Genomic DNA, 18,534 nt, shown 5'->3' with positions numbered 1-18,534 from the left:
TCCACATCATCAAGTGCATCAATATTTACACAGGTATTCCAAAATTTATATTAATTTAAGATTTTTCCAATTTTTTCTTTTTGGGGATAATATTGAACATGGTCATAAATCATATAAAGTGTCTACATTTTGCATCATGCATATTAATGGTTTTCTCAAATTTACCTGACAGGTTAAAGCTAGAAAATGAACTTTAGTCTCTGGTTACCTAGTGCATACTGACTTCCTGTGACTGTAATCATTTGTCTTCCACTGAGCAGAATGTCACAATGAATATAGATGATACTGCACACTTGTCAGGACTTCATCCTCTTGGGACATGGTAGAAAAATTATGGAAAACATTTTCACCAGTGAGAAAATTAAAAAGGCTACCTCTTTCTCCTTTTAACATTTGGTTAATTTTATGAGGCCTCAATAATTGTTCCATAATCCTTTTCTAAAAATTCTTTGTGTGCATGGTGCATGATTCATTCATCATTTCTCATAGTTATGATCAAGAAGGGGCTTCATAATGAAAAAAAAAATCCCAAACCATAACCAATGAAAATAAAAAAGAGGAGGGATGAGAGGTTTCCAGCTAACAAATGATTAATATGGTTCCATCTCTTATCATAATGCATGATAATACTTTAAGAGAAAAATTATTAAAAACTTGCTTTTATTACTGTGTAGTAGATCATTTAAAATTTTTTCCATATGAAATAAGAGAACTGTTTCCAATTCTCTTCTCACATATGGAATATTCTTTTAATCTCAATCCTCCTATACAATATTGGATCAATATTAGACAGCAAATAGAATTGGATAATCATTAGACAGGCAGTAGGGGATGTGATTCCCATTATTTATTGCCCTGTGAAGGCAGAAGAAGAAGCAGAACTTAGGTTGAGAAGTGAAAGGTAATAAATTCCAAACATCAGTATGTGGAGCCCAATGATGGTCACTTCATTCCTGGATGGGGCTTGGTACCTATAAATCTCAAGAGGTAACAGTAGGGTATTGCATTGATGGTTCCAAAGAAAGTAGACACAGGATGAATGGAATCCAATCTGGGTTGTCAAGGTATTTGCTTCCTATGTGACTCTGGGGGGCTTATATGGTTCTTTGTTTCTCCAGGTGAGAGCTATTCCATGTGAGGGAGAAACAATGCTCTACATCACTGATGGTGTGGTCCCCTACTGAGTATTTACCAATTTGCTGGAATGATGGATTTTAGCAATTGGTTTTCACTGGGACTGATTTCTCTATTTCTAGACTTTGCAATTTTTTTTTCCTTCCAAGAAAGCAAGGTCCACAAAAATCTAGATGAGAAGCACAAAATAAATGAAGGGGATAACTTCCTTTCCACTGTGAGGAAGTCTTCAGCATCTCATAGAAAATGCTGCACATTGGCTGAATATATTTTTTCATGTGCTCTCAACTGCAGGAAATTTAGCTGAATGTATAATATAACATGCTGAGAAGTCAAGTGGCACGTAAGAAAGATATTTTCCATTATTGGTCATCGTTAATGTGTGCTGTGTTGACAAATTACAATCTGAAGAGGAGTGAGCTAAGTTCACTAGAGGGGAACTAATTTTGTACTCTGGACACTTAATTGTGTGATAAGCGATTAGTATGCTGAATTTTGGATATAGAATTTTTCTTCTGCATGATTAAGGAAAAATCCAGAGACATGAGAGGACATGTTTACATTGTAGGACAAAGTGCCATAAAGTGGACCGCTAGGGCTTCAGACATACTTCATGTGCCCTGACACTTAGGAAATTCAGCAGAGGGAGGTAGGACCCAGGATCACATTCAGTTTGATTTCCTGGAAAAAGAAATATTCTGAAAATTTAAGAAGATAAAAGAGTGTGTCTTATTTGCCTTTTTATACTTTACCAAATGAACTTTCAAATCATTATCCAACCTTTGTAGACCATGAAATAATTGTCATTTTCACTCTTATTATATCTTTCACAAAAGAGTGTGAATTAACTTTTAAGGGCTCACATTAATGTGAATAATCCTTTGCCACATGAGTACATTTTCTTATTTGTAAATCTATATCCTCACACTATACATATTTTTCCAGCCAGTGTTTAGATCCATCATATGTAGTTACAGGTGTGGGTCAGAAGTTACACAGCATATTGCTCTTTGTTCAAAAGTGTCTTATCAATCTGGCCCCGGTTGGCATCTGGGAACTTTGATTTTTCATTTTTTAATAACACACAAAGTTCGTGAAGGTCCCTAAATGGCATGAACATTGTAGTTTATCTATGCATTCTTCAGTCATATTCATAGTCCTGTTGTGCCAGGGCAGTGGGATAGGTTGCCAAAAGAGCAGAGAAAATACCTAGAGACTCCATATAGGCAAAAGTCCTTATTGAGAAATGCTTATGGGGAGGGTCCAGCAGTGACAGGCCGAACAGACTGCACCTGCCTCTCTCACATTGGTCCATGACAATAGAACCAGAGTGATTACTTCTCATTATAGGCATGTTTGTCCTAGAGAGTTGGTAAAGGAGTGAAAAGCAATGAATTCCAAACATCAGTATGTGGAGCTCAATGATGGTCACTTCATTCGTGGGCTGGGCTTTGGCACCTATAAACCTCAAGAGTTAATAGTAAGGGGTTGGGTTGAGGGCTCATAAGAAAGTAGTGACAAGATAAATGGAATCCAATCTAGGTTGCCATGTTACTTCTCCTTATGTGACTCTGAAGGACTCACATGTACTCTCTTTCTTCAGGCTAGAGCTATTCCATGCACAGGATAGACAATGGTCAGACATTGCTCTACATCTCTGTCTGATTTCAATCTATTCAACCAATTTAGTAAAAGATGAATGTCAGCACTTGGTTTGCACTAGTACTGGTTTCTGTTTATTTCCATACTTCATGAAATCTTTTTTCCTTCCAAAAAAGGCATGATCCAGAGACATCTTTGTAGCAAAAGGTACAGAAGATGAGAAGCTCAGATAAATGATGAGGATTCCTTCCTTTCTGCTCTGAGGTAGCCTGCAGCATCTCACAGAAATGGTGGACCTGAGCTGAGTAGGATTTTCCATGTGCTCTCAACTGTAGTAAATTTATATGAATGTATAATATAACATTCTGATAAGTCAAACTGGGACCTAAGAAGGGTATTTGTGAATTATTGGGCATCATTCATGTGTGTTATATTGACAGATGACCCTCTGAAGTGGAGTGAGCTAAGTTCACTAGACTAGAAAGAATTTTGTATTCAAATATCACCCTGTGACCACTCAATTATTTGACAGGGGTCAAGTTTTGTGAAGTTTGAATTTGAACTTTTTGCTTCTGCAAGAGTTAAGGAAACATCCAGAGAGCAATTGTGAAGACCCATGCCAGGACTTGGTAGATTGTAGGGCAAAGTCTCATGAAGGGTGCACGTGTTACTTCAAGTGCCCTTATACCTGAGAAATTCAGGGGTAGAATCAGCAGGGGACAATAGGAACAGAATCACATTCATTTTGATTGCCTGGAAAAAGAAATTTCTGATAATTTTAAATCAGAAAAGAGCAGTTTGATTTGCCTTTTTAATATTCAACAAATAAACTTTCAAATCGTCTTCCATATTTTATAGACAATGCAATAATTGCCAATTCCATTCATTATATTTTGCACAAAAGAGACTGATTTAGCTTTAAGGACTGATGCTTATATGAATAATCCCTTACAAGAAGAATATAATTTCTTATTGGTAAGTCTATATCCTTTGAATATATATATATATATATATATATATATATATATATATATATATATATATATTATACACACACACATACATACATATGTGTGTGTATTCAAATGTGTGTGTGTGTGTGTGTGTGTGTGTGTGTATTTCCAGCAAGTGTTTAGCTCTGTCATATAGATATACAGTCAGAGAGCCAGAGGTCACATAGCACATTGCTCTTTGTTCAAGAGCCTATTATTAATCCTACCCCTGACTGGCATCTGTAAACTTTTATTTTTTACATTATTATAATGCACAAGGATACTAAAAGTCTTTAAAGGGTACAGATAGTGGAGTTTATTTGTGTATTCTGTAGCCATGTTCATAGTCCAGTTGTGTCAGGGCAGTGGCATAGTTTCTAAAAGACCAAAAAAATACCTGGAGAGTGCATACGAGAAAAATGTCCTTATTGAGAAATGCCTATGGGGAGGGTCCAGCAGTGACAGGCTGAACCACAGCACCTCCCTCCCTCACACTGCTTTGCCAAGCAGGGCTTCCTCCTCCTCATGAGATTTTGTCTGTGAACTCTGGTTGGTTGAGTGACACTTATCCTTTCCACAGTGCCCTCAGTTCTATCCCTGCCACCAAGAAGAGAAAGGTTTTAATCTGATTTTTTAATTTGTTCTTTTTAGTTAGTTATACACGTCAGCAGAGTCTATTTTGACATGTTTATACAAACATAGAGTGTATCTTTTCCTAATTAGGATCCCAGGTTTGTGGATGTACATGATGTAGAGATTCATTTTGATGTATTCACATATGAATATAGTAAAGTTAAGTCAGATTCATTCCACTGATTTTCCCATTCCCTTTCCCCTTCCCTTTTCTTCATTCCCCATTGTCTAATCCTGTGAAGTTCTATTCTTCCTTTCCTTTCCCCCTGTATGTGTTAGCATCCAAATATCAGAACATTTGACCTTTGGTTTATTGGAACTGCTTATTTTACTTAGCATGATAGTTTCCAGATGCATCCATTTACTGACATATGTCATAAATTCATTCCTATTTATGTCTGAGTAATATTCCTTTGTGCAGATATACCACATTTTCTTTATCCATTCATGTTGAGGGCCACAACCATGTCAAGAGGGCGCCTGGCAGTTTGCCAGGAGGAGTGTTTTGTGAAGTAACGCCAGCGAGCCATTAAGATGATGAGGATTCTTTAATGACTGACTGCTCTATCTAGATGATGTTAATTAAGTTAAGCTGTGTGTAATTAGTTGGGTATATATATCTCTGCTGTCTCGTAATAAAACGGCTCCTTTTGTTTCAATCTTCACAAGTTGCTTGTCACCTCGGGTTATTTGCCCAGTCAGACTGCGGCAGATGGTGGCCCATAAAGGGGAGCCCTGGGATTCTTGGAGGTAAGTGACAAGGACAGCTGCCCGTCCCTAGAAATAGATAGGACGGGAGCAAAGCTGCTCGTCCCTAGAAGCAGATAGGGTGAGAGGAAGGATGGCCATTTCAAGAAAATGGGGAAGATTGATACAGTGTGTTTTTGTCTTGTTTTGTCTTGGTGTGTTGTATTGTCTTTGTTATGGAAATATGGGATCAGAAGTTGGATGGAACCAAACCGAAAGAGTGTTAAGTAATTTGCTGAAGGAAGGAAGCACCCCAGTCAATCCAAGAACAGTTAGGGCATACATTGATAAAAGCCCACGAACTCTAGTCAGAAAGAGGAAGAAAGTTCAGAGGAGGAAGGACTATCAGGGAAGGAGTTGCAACAAAAGGCTACTACTAAATGCTTTTTGTTACCAGAGGGTGAGTGAAGTGGCATGATTGCCGCGTGAGCAAGCCAGTCATAGCGCAGCAGGGACTTTCCAAGCGGCGGCAACGGCCACCGACCCTTCCCTGCCCCCTGCCCGGGGGTGGGATGCCACTGCCCTGAGCCCAAACCCAGACCTGACCTGGAGCCACAGTCTCACAGGCTCTTGCTCCCTGTGCCCGGTGGCAGTTTGAGTCCGGGACACTCCCTGGGGCCATCTGGGGCTGTCTGGGAACGCTACAGCCTGCAGCAGAAGATGCGCCTGGTGTCCCTGAAGTTTGGCCATTTCCAATGCCAATAACTAATGAGTCGTCGGTTTTTCCCTATTTGCTGCAGGTGCTGCCATGGGACTCCTCACTATTCCTGTGGATAAATGCAGGGTTAGCAATATCTCAAATCCATAACAGCTGAACTCCAGTTTTCAACAGCTTTCACCACAGCTGCATCAGCTTACAGTTATTATCATTAAAGGTCCTGACCCAGTGATTGTCTGAAGTCGGAGGTCTGTTTGTGTGTTTCCACAGGGAGAACAGCAGCCAATTTGGATTCCAGAGAGACTAACTAAATCGATTTCTTCAGACCAAAAAGATCCTTACATCTTCAATAATGGTTCTCCCACACCTGGAGGCTAATGAATAATGAGCACCATTAAGGCCTATTTCAAATGTAAATTACTGAAATCCAAATGAAACTTCAGAAATACAGCTAACATCATCACAGCTGTTGCTATTTCTGCTGCTGCTACTACAGCTTCTGCGATAGCTATCACACAAACTGTACAAACTGTTGCATTAATATTTACTTCAAGAAGAAATAGACATATTAATGAATTCATCTGCTTTAAGCTGCTTGTGGAACTTACCTGGACTGTGTATCACTTATATGCATTATGAACTGATACAACAAATTGTAATTAGTACAAGGGTATCTTTGCTGATGGTGTCATCTGTGATACAGTTTTTCCAGGGATCTCTCACTTGGAGCAGTCAATGGCTTGATATCATAGCATTTTGTATCCTCCTCCTTTCTGCTTGTGGCAGGTTGTTTTTGGTGTATGTTAAAAACCACTATGGTCGTTATCCACAAGTGTTGGGCCGGTAGTCAAAGATGGGTAAGATTCAATTACAATGGTACCAACCTAAGACAGGAGGTTGACGATTTGAGGTCAGACCATCCAATGATGGGTAAAGACCATATGTAGTATTGGACAACCGAAAACAGGAACGGTCCCTAAGCCACATACTTGTTTAATTAAACAAAAGGATGCCTAGCAGCTGGGAAATTTTCTCTGCAAAGGCACACAATGCCTAGCTGCTAGGAAAATTTCTGTCCAAGTACATGGATGCCTAGCTTTTGTAGCAATACCCTTAATGAGGAGTTCTGTGCTAGAGTCTTATCAGCCTAGACCTTGATCTCAGGTACAAAGAAACTCTTGTTAGACAACCACAATATTTTACCAAGCTCTGCTGTGCCAGAATCTGTCCACAGAACAGTAACAATGGACTTTCTTGGGAGCTACACAAAGCTCCTAACATTGCACATTAAAACTACAGCTTGAAATTGACTAATAAGCTGCATAATGTTGCTAACTCTGTAACCTGCCTAGTGACACATGGACAATAATGTACTACTGATGCCAGGGACCCAATGTAACCTATTGATATAAATAAAACTGGCAGCTTGGACAAGGAGCCTTTCTGCCATTCTGCCTCTGCACCTTGCTTCTGTCTCCTTTTGTTGTATTTACACTCATTTGCATATATACCAAGAAGCCATATATCAGTGTCAAAATGTGGTTCCATTCTTAGTTTTTTGATGAATCTCCATACTGCTTTCCAGAATGGATGCATCAGTTTGAAGTTCCACCAGTAACCTAAGGGTGTCCTTTTCTCCTACATCTTCACCAACATTTATTGTTCCTGTATTCTGGAGAGTTACCATTTTTGTTGGAATTAGGTGAAATCTCAGTGTAGTTTTAATTTGCGGTTTTCTAAGTACTAGAGATGCTGAATATTTTTTCATGTACTTGTTGACTGTACCTCTTCTTTGACATAGCTCCTTTGCCCATTCATTGATTTTTTTTTTTGCTGTTGTTGTTGTGAAACTTTTTGAGTTCTTTGTACATTTTTCAAAGAACTTTATCTGCAGGATGGGTGGCACAGATTTTTTTGTGTCATTAACTTGGAGAATCCCAGACAAAGTAGATTTGAGGTCATTACCATAAATATAGCACTAACACAAGATATGGAAAAAATTTGAGATTGAGAGGTCACTCCTTCTGCACATGACATTAAAAATCAATCTTTAGCTATTTCCTAAATTATTTAGAAATTATTTGATTATTTGTACAATGTTTATAAATACAGTATCAAAAAATACAGTATCAAAGGCAGAGAAAGGGGGCTGAGGTTGTGACTCAGTGGCAGAGTGCTTGCCTCACATGTGTGAGGCACTGAGTTTGATTCTCAGCACTGCATATAAATAAATGAATAAAATAAAAGTCCATCAACAATTAAACAACAATTTTTTTAAAAAACAGAGAAAGATAATGTATTCCTACTCAGAGTCTACAAATTTATGACTTTAAAGTTCTTTAAGTTTCTGACTCTCTAATCAGCAGTATGATTTTGTATTGCTTATGGAATCAGAATTATGAGCAGATTTTGGACTCATTGGCTCCTGATTGACTTTTTAAATTTTTGTCATCATTCTGAATATCAACCTTTCGTTTGTCATTATCAAAGAACAATGTAGGAAATTTCTCTTTGTAGTAAACAAGATATAGCTAAAGTGTCTTGTTTATTAAGATGTTCAAAATGTATTTCTTCAGTTCTTTAAATAAAAAATATTAATTCTTATTTCATGAAGTGAATGCATGAGATAGACTAACAATAGCTTTGTAATATCTATGAACATAAATCAGAGATTAAATAATGTCATTATGTGATAAAAATTTTATGTCATTTTTAATTTCTTCCATAGTTCAATAGATTGAATAATAATAGACAAAAATACAATCCCGTTTACATGAATAGATCTGATGGATGGAAACCCAAGTCTTGAAGAGACTATCTTCCTTGTGATCACCATTTTTAATGCATAGATACATGCATGTCTCAATATGAAGTTAAACAAATCCTCCAAATATGGGTAATATATTAATCTAGTTTCATTTCCCTTTTTAACCGATGTTGGTCCACTTTTCTTTGACCAGCACTGGTCCATTCTTGTTTGGAAAGATTATAAGTAATCCTCAGAATCTTCTCTGTTTATTTATCCATTGTGTCTGCATTACTAGAAATTTGCTTGCTTTTTGCCTTAGCCTTTTCCACTGATGGGAAATATGACTTTGGGGCTGTTCAAGTTTCAGGTCATTAATATTTGATAAGGACTCTTCATCTTCCAGCATCAAATCAAATTTGAATTGAAACTTGAATGACCATCTTTGGTACACGTACATATTCTTAGATCCACATGTGTCCAGGTAGATCAAGACCACTCTTCAGCCTGTGTCATCACTGAAATCCATCATTGCTGGAGATCAAGCCCATGCAACCAGTGACTTACCCAGAGAAAGAGAGACATTTGCCTAGAGCAATATCTAGGGATAGGAAAAATAACATAAGCTATTAGAAGACCCCATTAGGAGACGTGAGAATATCTTATTTAATTATACATGTGTGTATGTATAAATACAAACATATATACAAATAAAATTAAATGTACACATTATATGATGTAAGAGAATACAGGAAACTAAGCACCTGAAGGTATTCCTTACACCTCCAAATGTAAAGAATTTGGAAATAGGTGAATATAGACTGCTGTTCCATGTGTTTCAAGGAGCTTTAGTCTCCCATCCTCTAAGTGTTTCTAGCAGCCTTGTTGTGCATGGACATATGAATTTGGTGAGATTGCTGTTATGATCACTTCTATTGCAGCCAGGGGAAGAGCTTTATCCAAAAAATGAAAATGGAAGCTTAATATATGATTCACTGGATCTCTGTGCTGTATGGGAGGTGAGTGCCTTAATTAATGATCTCACAGGAAGCCCACAGGGTGACAGTGAGGTATGCTTTCTTCTGAAATTGTGGGTCTAGAAATTGTGGGTCTATTATGTTTAGAATAGATTTTTTATTAGGTGGTGGGGAGGAGCACATTATTGGAATATGACCGAGGGAAATAGAGGAGAAGAACTGAGGACAGTGAGGACATGCAGCTCCTGCTTCTATATGCAATGATGTCTGATTTCCCAAGGACACAGGAATTCCTTTTCTGGCTCTCAATACCTTGCCCTACTATGTTTACCATTTTTCTGTTGTTAATAATCAATTAATAAGCTTTGTTGTCATATCTTGACAGTGCTCCTCTTAACAGTTCTATCTTGCCTTTATATTGACATACTCCATTGTACCAATTCTTCTGCCCAATCCATTCCTCCCAAGGCCATAGAGAAGTGCAAAGATGCAGGATTGGCCAGGTCCATCGGGGTGTCTGACTTTAACCGCAGGCAGGTGGAGATGATCCTGAATAAACCAGGCCTCAAGTATAATGTCGCGACCCCTTGCCCGCAAGGAAGACGCAACTCCGAAATCTTCTCTCAGTAGTTTATTCAGGTCCCTTGATATTTATTATTCTTTCTTCTTCTCCTCTTCTCTCTCCCCCGGATGCCCTCCCAGCCTTAATAAAGCATCCCAAGCCCCAATGCAAAGTTGCCGCGTGGAACTTTCTCACAGGGTGGTGAAAAATCATGTGCCAACTCTCTCAGATAAGGAGTTGTTTGTCACATACCACAGCGGAGCCAGCGCCATCTCGTAATGGCGACCATAGTCTGCAGAAACGGCAGAAGCGGCTCACCACAGTATAAGCCAGTCTGCAACCAGGTGAGAGCCCTGAGCCTCACTGCCATTTCTTTTTCATTTCCTTGTCTTTACAGCACTGCCAGGCACCAGTTCATTTGTCTTTGTGAACAAAAGAGTCTAGATTTAGTGCCACTATCTTAAGGGTGTGGAAGATTCTCAATTTTATGTCTGTTGTTTGAATTCTTAGTGAAAATGAGGGGATGGTCATAGTACCCAGTTTAAGGGAGCATCTGGTATATAAAGGTTATTTAGGAGGAGAGTGGTTTTTCATTAGACTTCAGGATAAAATTGAGCTTGTACTTGAGCAATGAAGAATAACCTGAGACTGGATGGGTGAATGTTATGTGGAGGGAATTGTATGTAGCAAAGAAGGCCAGTACATAGGATTGGGAGGTGAGCAAGAAAAGAGAGAAAATAGGAGATCAGTGGTCAGGGTTTGTGTGGAGGTTGGGTGCCTGCGTCCTTGTTATCTCTTATTTCAGCTTCTGGACCCACAGAAACACTTAAAAAGAAGAGTAAAATAGAGCTTGTGAGAGTTAATGGACTAGAGGAAGTTAGTTGTGTATGGTGATATAGTGATGCTGGATGAAACCACATTCAGGAACTTTTAGCTGATTGTACAATTAGTTGGTCTTATGCCTGAGCCCCTCTTACTTGCTGTTATATGCTTCCAGATATCAAATCAACTGGGTAGACCAATATATTCTGTGCATGGTTCTGTGCTCTACTTTTTGACAACTTTCAGTCATGGAGTAATGGTCTATAGTTGGAACACAACTTATAAAATTCATGAATTCATGTGTAGAGGTCGAGCACTATAAATTTCAAATAAAAATGTTAAAAATTGAAAATATTTTATGCTGAATTTTTTTATCATGAACTTTTTATACATAAAAAAAATGTTCAGAGTGTGATACTAGACATCAATATTTTCCACCATGTGTCTAAAACTGTTGACTATACAGATCACTGTGAGATATTGATTTATGTAGGTATATCTGCATAAATATGTTTAATATTTTGCTAAATCTCTTCAAAGTAAATTGTAGATTCACTTTTAGAGAGCTCAGGGAACATATCCTAGGAATGAAGATGATCTCCCATGGAGCACATTTACAATACTACATATAAAGATAGCAGTAAGTCTCTCACATTCATCTAAATCCAGTCTGTGTTCAAGTGTCTGAAATATCTTTTGTAGTTCTTCCCATCCTCAGGATGGGACTCAGGATCATATGTTCCTTCTCTCATGTTTCTTGACCTCTTTTTACACAGAAAGTTTAGCTTTTCCACATGATATTAAACCTCTTTTTTTTTTAAAACTGTCTTATATATCATTTAATTTGTTTTACATTCTCATTTTCAGTCAGTTAGGAGGTAGAGTTGAGTTCCTTCTTACAGATCAAGGGCCTGCTGAGGAGCCAAGGCATCCAGAGTGGTCCTCAGTTACTGGTTTTTTGCATCACACTAGAACAGTACCAGACATGTTGCTCAGAGCAGCAGGCATGGGGTGATTAGAAAGCAAAAGGTGAAACTCCCCAAAGAGAGAGCAAATCTTCACAGAGAGGAGGGGCATGGCATGCCCATCTTGCTTTCCAGTCTTGTTGGGCGTACCATGGAAGTTTTAAGAGTTCTGCCCAGGTTCACCTCTTGAGCGTTGACTGACAGTGGGATTTCTTCAGATTTTTCAAGTCTCCACTGTGCAAGTTACTGCCTTGCATAGGCGAGATTTTCAGGTCAGGTCCCTTTGTCCCACATTGACTGGTTCAAATTGGGACTTGTTAATAGAAATTATGTTTGGGGGGAATTATTCTAAGCTCCTTGAGTTGTGGAATCTGTGTTTTCTTTTTCTATTGATGACTCAATTTACCCAAATGTCACTTGCAGAATACTGACCAAATGTCTGTCAAACTTGTTCTGTGAGTCTTTGACCAAATTCTTGATTTATGGCACAATGTAATGTCCAAATTGAATTTTTTAAAAATTTAGTTTCTTTTATTTGCAATTTTGTTTTCACATTAAAATTAGAACCAGATACCTTCTACCTTGTCCAACTGCAGGTAGAATATCATGTTTATCCCAACCAGAGGAAATGCTGGACTTCTGCAAATCCAAAGACATTGTTCTAGTTGCCTATGGTGCTCTTGGAACTCAAGGATACAAAGAATGGTAATGAGAACCTCAGGGAGTTGACCTCAAATGCCATTAATGATGAACTATTTATAGTTCTGCAATAATCAGAGTTCAAAAAGTCACTCTCAACTGACCCTGGAATAGTGGAGAATTTACCTTTCTGGGAACATCCCATAAGATACTGATGCTGCTGGTACAGGGACTGCATTTGAGGATCTCTGTTTAGAGTGGTCCAAAGAGACCTGAGTCTCTTTTGTGGGTGGGTACAGTGGTGCTTGCTGTCATACCAGTGAATTGGAAGGCTGAGGCAGAAAAACTTCAAAACTTGAGGCTAGTGTCAGAAACTCAGTGACAATCTATCTCAAAATAAAGAGGACTAGGCTTATGGCTCTGTGGTAGAAAGCCTTTGGATTCAACCCACAGTAAACCACAACCTCCCCAAAAGGGAATTTATGAAAGCCTCCTAACTTACTTGGCCTCAGCACTTAAGCATCTCTGTCTTTCCTTCCAGGGTTGACCAGAACTCCCCAGTTCTTTTGGATGATCCTGTTCTTGGTGTCTTGGCAAAAAAGTACAAGCTATCCCCAGCCCTGATTGCCCTCTGCTACCAGCTGTAGCGAGGGGTTGTGGTTCTGGCCCAGAGTTTAAAGGAAAATGAAATAAAAGAGAACATTCAGGTAGAAAGGAGGGCTGTGGGAATGTGGTTTCTTCACATGTGTGCTTCTTTCAAACCTCTAAGTGTGTTATTGTGTCAAGTCAATATCCCCAGCATGTCCTTTGCATGTAAGATTTCAGGTGCTTTCAGAAGTGAGTTCTCTTCAAAATGGAGCATGCAGTTTAGCCATTTAAAATTAGGATTGCATGAAGCACAGATATTTTCTTTTCATCATGGCTAGACATGTTTTATATAACATTGTACATGACAAATTTATAGTTTTTTTTCTTTTTTTCAGGAATGAGAATTTGGATTGGGTGATTTTTATTCTATGAATTATGATTTTATTTTACACTTCCCCAAATCCTCAATATATATTAATATTTATCCATTTTGAGTTGTTTCACTTGCCCACTCTCAGTTTATGAATTGCCATTTAAATGTTTTGTTGATCTTTTCATTTTCTAGTAGGAGAATTTTATTGAACCATTACTTAGAGCAGTTGTAAAACAAACGTACTCCATATGGAGGTTAATTCAAAGAACATTTGTTTATCTCATGATTCTGTGTTTTGCATCTTTGCTGTGGCTTAGCCTGAACTCAGTGAATATCTTCCACCTATACTGCCTGCTCATGTTTTGCAATCAACTCTTGTAGGCACCTGCAGGATGCCTCTGCTTCAGTATTGCTTGCTCTGTTGTTGGGGGTGTCTGAGCTCCCTTCCCCTCCCTTTGGGAATGACCCAGGCTTCACCATATAACATAGCACTATCCCAAGTCAGTGAATGTATCCTTGCAGATCCTCTCATGCCTAGGCCCAGAATGGGCACATCACTGCTTCTGCCAAGTTCTAATGGCCAATACAAGTTAGAGACGAAGAAAGACTCAAGAGGTGCAGAAATAGACACCATCTCTTAGGAAAGAACTTGGAGACAAGGAGATACTAATTATTGGGAGGAACATTTTTGCAAACAATTGACCACATTTATATATTCTGGATTTTGTTTTTCAGGTACAGATGTATTTGTTGAAATATGGTCTCCCGCATTCTACCTGTGCTTTTATTCTCCTTTTGTATATTTTCATGAACAAAGTTTCTTCTCTTCATTCCTTGACTTTATGGTTGATGAGTCTCATATTTTAACTTATATTGGGAACTCTACAGTATTTTAATACATTTCTTTCCAAATGTGCTACAGTAATTAATTCCACATATAATTTAAATGCACTATTTTTAATCATCATATGAAACAAAAATGCAAACACACACATAATGTTTAAATGACTAGCTCAACTTCCAGCAACATAAATTCCATTTCTATCTACTTTTCTATTATAAAGACTATAGAATCACTTTATTGATCTCTATGAAGATTTTCTTTGTTTGCTTAATATTGCATTGGAACTCTCAATAAGTTCAGAGAGAAAATACTTTTTGAATTATTAAGTATTTTAATACCTGGTATGATATAAGTTTCTAATATGTATGTAGTTTTTACACATATTGCAATAAACTGATCTATGAATGCATTTGTATAAATTCTGTTATATTTTTTCATACAGTTGTTACAATTTTGATAATCTTTAAAATTCATATCTGTTTTGAGACTTTTCAAATGTACAGACATTTCAAAGAATTCAGAGAATGCTATTTTTCTAATTTATCAATTGTTAAATGATCAATATTTTACTCTCTTGCCATTTCTTAAGGAAATTACAAAGATTTATATATCCATTTTTCAGTATGTTAGTAATTCATGAAATTTGTTTCTATGTGTAGAATATCTCAAAGAAGGTGATCCTTGGAGTTAGCTCCTTTGTTTTTTGAACAGGATGAAATTAGTACTTTACCAATTTCTGACTTAAAAATATTGATCAAAAATCATTGTAGGAGCTTTGACTGTCCATTGATGGGATATAGAAATCATACTGTATCCTTAAAAATTATCGAATTATCCTTTATATTTCATAATATTGCCACTATATTTCTTGAGGTCTCTTATATACATGACACTGACATCTTAGAATAACATTATTTTGCTACAGCTCCTTTTAGAGATCTATTTTTGTATGTAGTTGGTGCAGTTTCTATATATGACATAAGAAATTTGATTTCTTTTAAATTTTCACCTGATATTTATTGACCATGTGAGTGTTGTGTTTGATGTCTTTTAATAGCTTTTGGAAAAATCTCAGATATTTCAAACATTTCTGTAATACTCTTGTTTCATATGATTTCCAGGATTGGTAATATGCAGTCTACACAGGCTAAAAACTTTCTACTTATGTGCCGTAGTCCGGTTGCAGCAAAATAACCAGGGGGTGATGAACAACTTGTGTACATTGATACAGCAGGAGTGGGAGCCGTTTTGTAGGACAGGAGCGGTATTTATACATCCCACACAGCTTATCTAATTAACATAAAATAGATACAGCAGTGAACCAATAAGAAATCTCCACATTTAATGGCTCGCTGGCCTTACTTCACAAACCACTCCCTCTGGCATTTTGCCAGGCGCCATCCAGACTTATTTACAGACTCTAACATTAACCATTCCCTCTGGCATTTTGCCAGGTGCCATCCAGACTTGTTTACAGACTCTAATACTTGTGTGATAGGTTTTTGATTCGAGTTGACTGAGATAATATGAAAGACCTAGATAGCCTGAACAGAAATTTTTGATGTATTGTCATGCAGCTGTAAGTAACTTTGGTAGACATGTGCCTTTGTTTACTTTTAAGTCTTTCCCTCTTTTCGGTGCAGTTTTGATCAGAACCCAGAAACCGCAGTTGTTTGCCAAAAGGCTTCCATTGATGCTGTTGGAAGAACATTTGGTTTTGAATTTGAAAATATAGACATCTCAATGCAGAGGATAAAGTAGTTTATGAGAAGAAAGATTCAAATGCAAGAGAAGGGTGTAGAAAATAAGTTGTTGCAGACAATTGATAGTCATGAAAAAATTTTTTACTTTTTTGCAATGCTTTATAGTTATGGATTCTGGCAGTAGACATATATTATAAGTGAGGATAAACAAGGAATATATGTCCTTTCTGCATATCAGAAATTTACTTCATAATAGAAATGAATATGATTATGTTTGACAGGGGATAAGACAATCCATGATGACATATGGTTAAATATTGGCAGATACATTGTTATCATTACTAATATTTTTGTTAATATAGATACAAATGAAGAAGTAGCAAGCAATCAGCAATTCTTGTTGAAAGAATCCTCCACGCAAGACAATTCGCCAGGGAAAATTCCAATTTTATTGCAAAAGGCTGTGTGCTTATATAGATCTAAGGAGAGATGGCAGGCCACCAGTTTATTGGCAAGTTCTTCCAGATATCAGTTCCAGAGCCCAGGAATTAGTTCTTATTGGGGCTAAGGTTCCCTGCCAGTGAGATTTGAAATTGGCGCCGGCGGGAGAGTTCACACCTGCAGGAACTTTTTGTGCCAATGGAAAAAAAAAAGGGGAAAGTAGGAAGAGAAGGTCCTTAGGCACCATGTTGGGGTTTTTCTCTGGGGTGCAGCTGCCATTATACCTTTCCCAACATTCCTCCCTTTTTGTTTTCTTAGGAACTGTGGCATCATTGGTCAGATCCAGCTGCTTCCTGCTGTGTGGGGGCGGTGTGGGGCCTAGAAGGGGAAGTGGAGGAATGTTTAGGGGGGCAGGTCTGGGGATATCATGGCAGGCAGAAATAAAACCCAGTGGCTATAGACAGCTACTTCCATAGGGGTGAAGTCTATGAAGGTTCCCTGAAGCCACAAGTCGTCGATGGCATCGAACCAGTCCTGGATGGAGGAGACTGTTGGTATCAGTCACTGGTTCTGTAACAGAGACTCTAGGAAATACTGGAAGCGTTGCCTTGACGTGGCGTCACCAGCACCTGAAGAAGATCAGAGAGAACAAAAACAGGATGAAGATAAAAATTAAAGCAAAGGTCAGTTTTTGGCAGAAGTTCCATGTTGGGGGACTGACAGAGAAGAGGCCAAGGGCATGAGGAGGCTTAAAAGGACATAAAGGCTCAAGAATCCAGGGTGGCAGATTAAGAGGTTCTCCAGGCTCGTTGTCTCCTGCTGTCCGATGTCTGTTGCATTCCATTGTGCCTGGTAGTGAGCTTCAGCACTGAGTGAGCTGTTCTCTTGAAGATGTTAGGGGTTCATCGGTCATCAGAGGCTGGTAGTGCCTAAGCAGAAGCTGGTTGAAAGTTTGATTAGAAATTTTCTGTAATTGGGTTTGAAGGAACTTCATTATACAGGGCAAGAGAGCACAAAAAAGGAGCATCCCAATAAGGGGCCCCAAGAGAGGTAGCAAGTACGTGGCAGAGAGGATTGGAAGGACCCCATTATGGGATTAGAGGAGGTGGGTTTGAGCAATTGGGTCGATAATTCCTGCAATTTAACAACATTCTTTTCTATTAGCCAGACTCATTAACATAGTAACAACATTCCTCTCTGAGGACCAGGCATGTACCCCCTTTTTCTGCAGTGAGAATATCAATCGCCCTTTGGTTCTGTAAAGCCACTTGTGCCAATGAAGTAACCTGCCGCTGCAAGGAGCCCAGAGACTCAGCACTGGTATCAAGCGCTTCTTGCAGTTTTTGTGGAAGGTCATTGGATGCCCATAGAGCATGACCTATAGCTCCACCATAGAGTCCGAGACTCACCACTGAGTTTGTTAAAGTGAGGCCTACCAGAACCAGCAGAAAGTCTCCCCTACAGGTGCGGGAAGATAGGGCCAACTGTCGGAATTTGGTGGGAGTATACAAAGACAGCTGAGGAACTACAGTATCCAAGAAACAGGTGCCAGAGACATTGGTCATTGAGGTACTTAAAGACCTGTTACACCAGAGGAAATGTCCAGGTTGCAAAAATGCAGGGCTCAATGGGGTGCTATAGCTCAAGGAACAAATGGGTAAAAGATTCCTTGTTGGCAGGTGGAAACAGATGAAAGGAAATGAAGTATTGGTGGAATAACTTTCCCATAGTGGGATACGTGCCATATGTAGGGGTTGTCCTTTCTTAGAGAAATTGTAGGTTTTTGCTGAAATATTTTCTGCTGCTAATGGGACTACTGCTAGAAGTGGATGACTAAGTGAAGCACAGAGGAAGCACTGAGAAGTAGGCACAGAAAGAGGGGTGGAGTTTAATAATCGAAGAGTTTGGTGTAACAAATTGAGCCATGTGGGAGGGGGGCCTGAGGGATTTGAAGACTCTGAATCCTCTTTGGATGGGCTAAGGATAAGATCTCGAAGTTTTGATTCTGACTCCTTGATGTGTTCGACTACCTGGATGGTTGCCTTAGGTGGCGTTATCAGGGAGCGGCCAACAATCATCCACCCTGTGGGTCTGACTGAGGTTGTCTG

At 38.6% G+C, this 18,534-nt stretch overlaps 1 pseudogene; it reads left to right on the top strand.

Moving 5' to 3' along the window:
- The first annotated feature begins 2,524 nt into the window (after nt 1-2,524).
- Nucleotides 2,525-16,808, top strand: LOC114106183 (aldo-keto reductase family 1 member C1-like; annotated as a pseudogene).
- The last annotated feature ends 1,726 nt before the right edge of the window (nt 16,809-18,534 follow it).

Source organism: Marmota flaviventris, chromosome 12 (genome assembly GCF_047511675.1).
Source record: "Marmota flaviventris isolate mMarFla1 chromosome 12, mMarFla1.hap1, whole genome shotgun sequence".
Taxonomy (NCBI): domain Eukaryota; kingdom Metazoa; phylum Chordata; class Mammalia; order Rodentia; family Sciuridae; genus Marmota; species Marmota flaviventris.
This window is presented reverse-complemented; position numbering and strand designations above follow the sequence as displayed.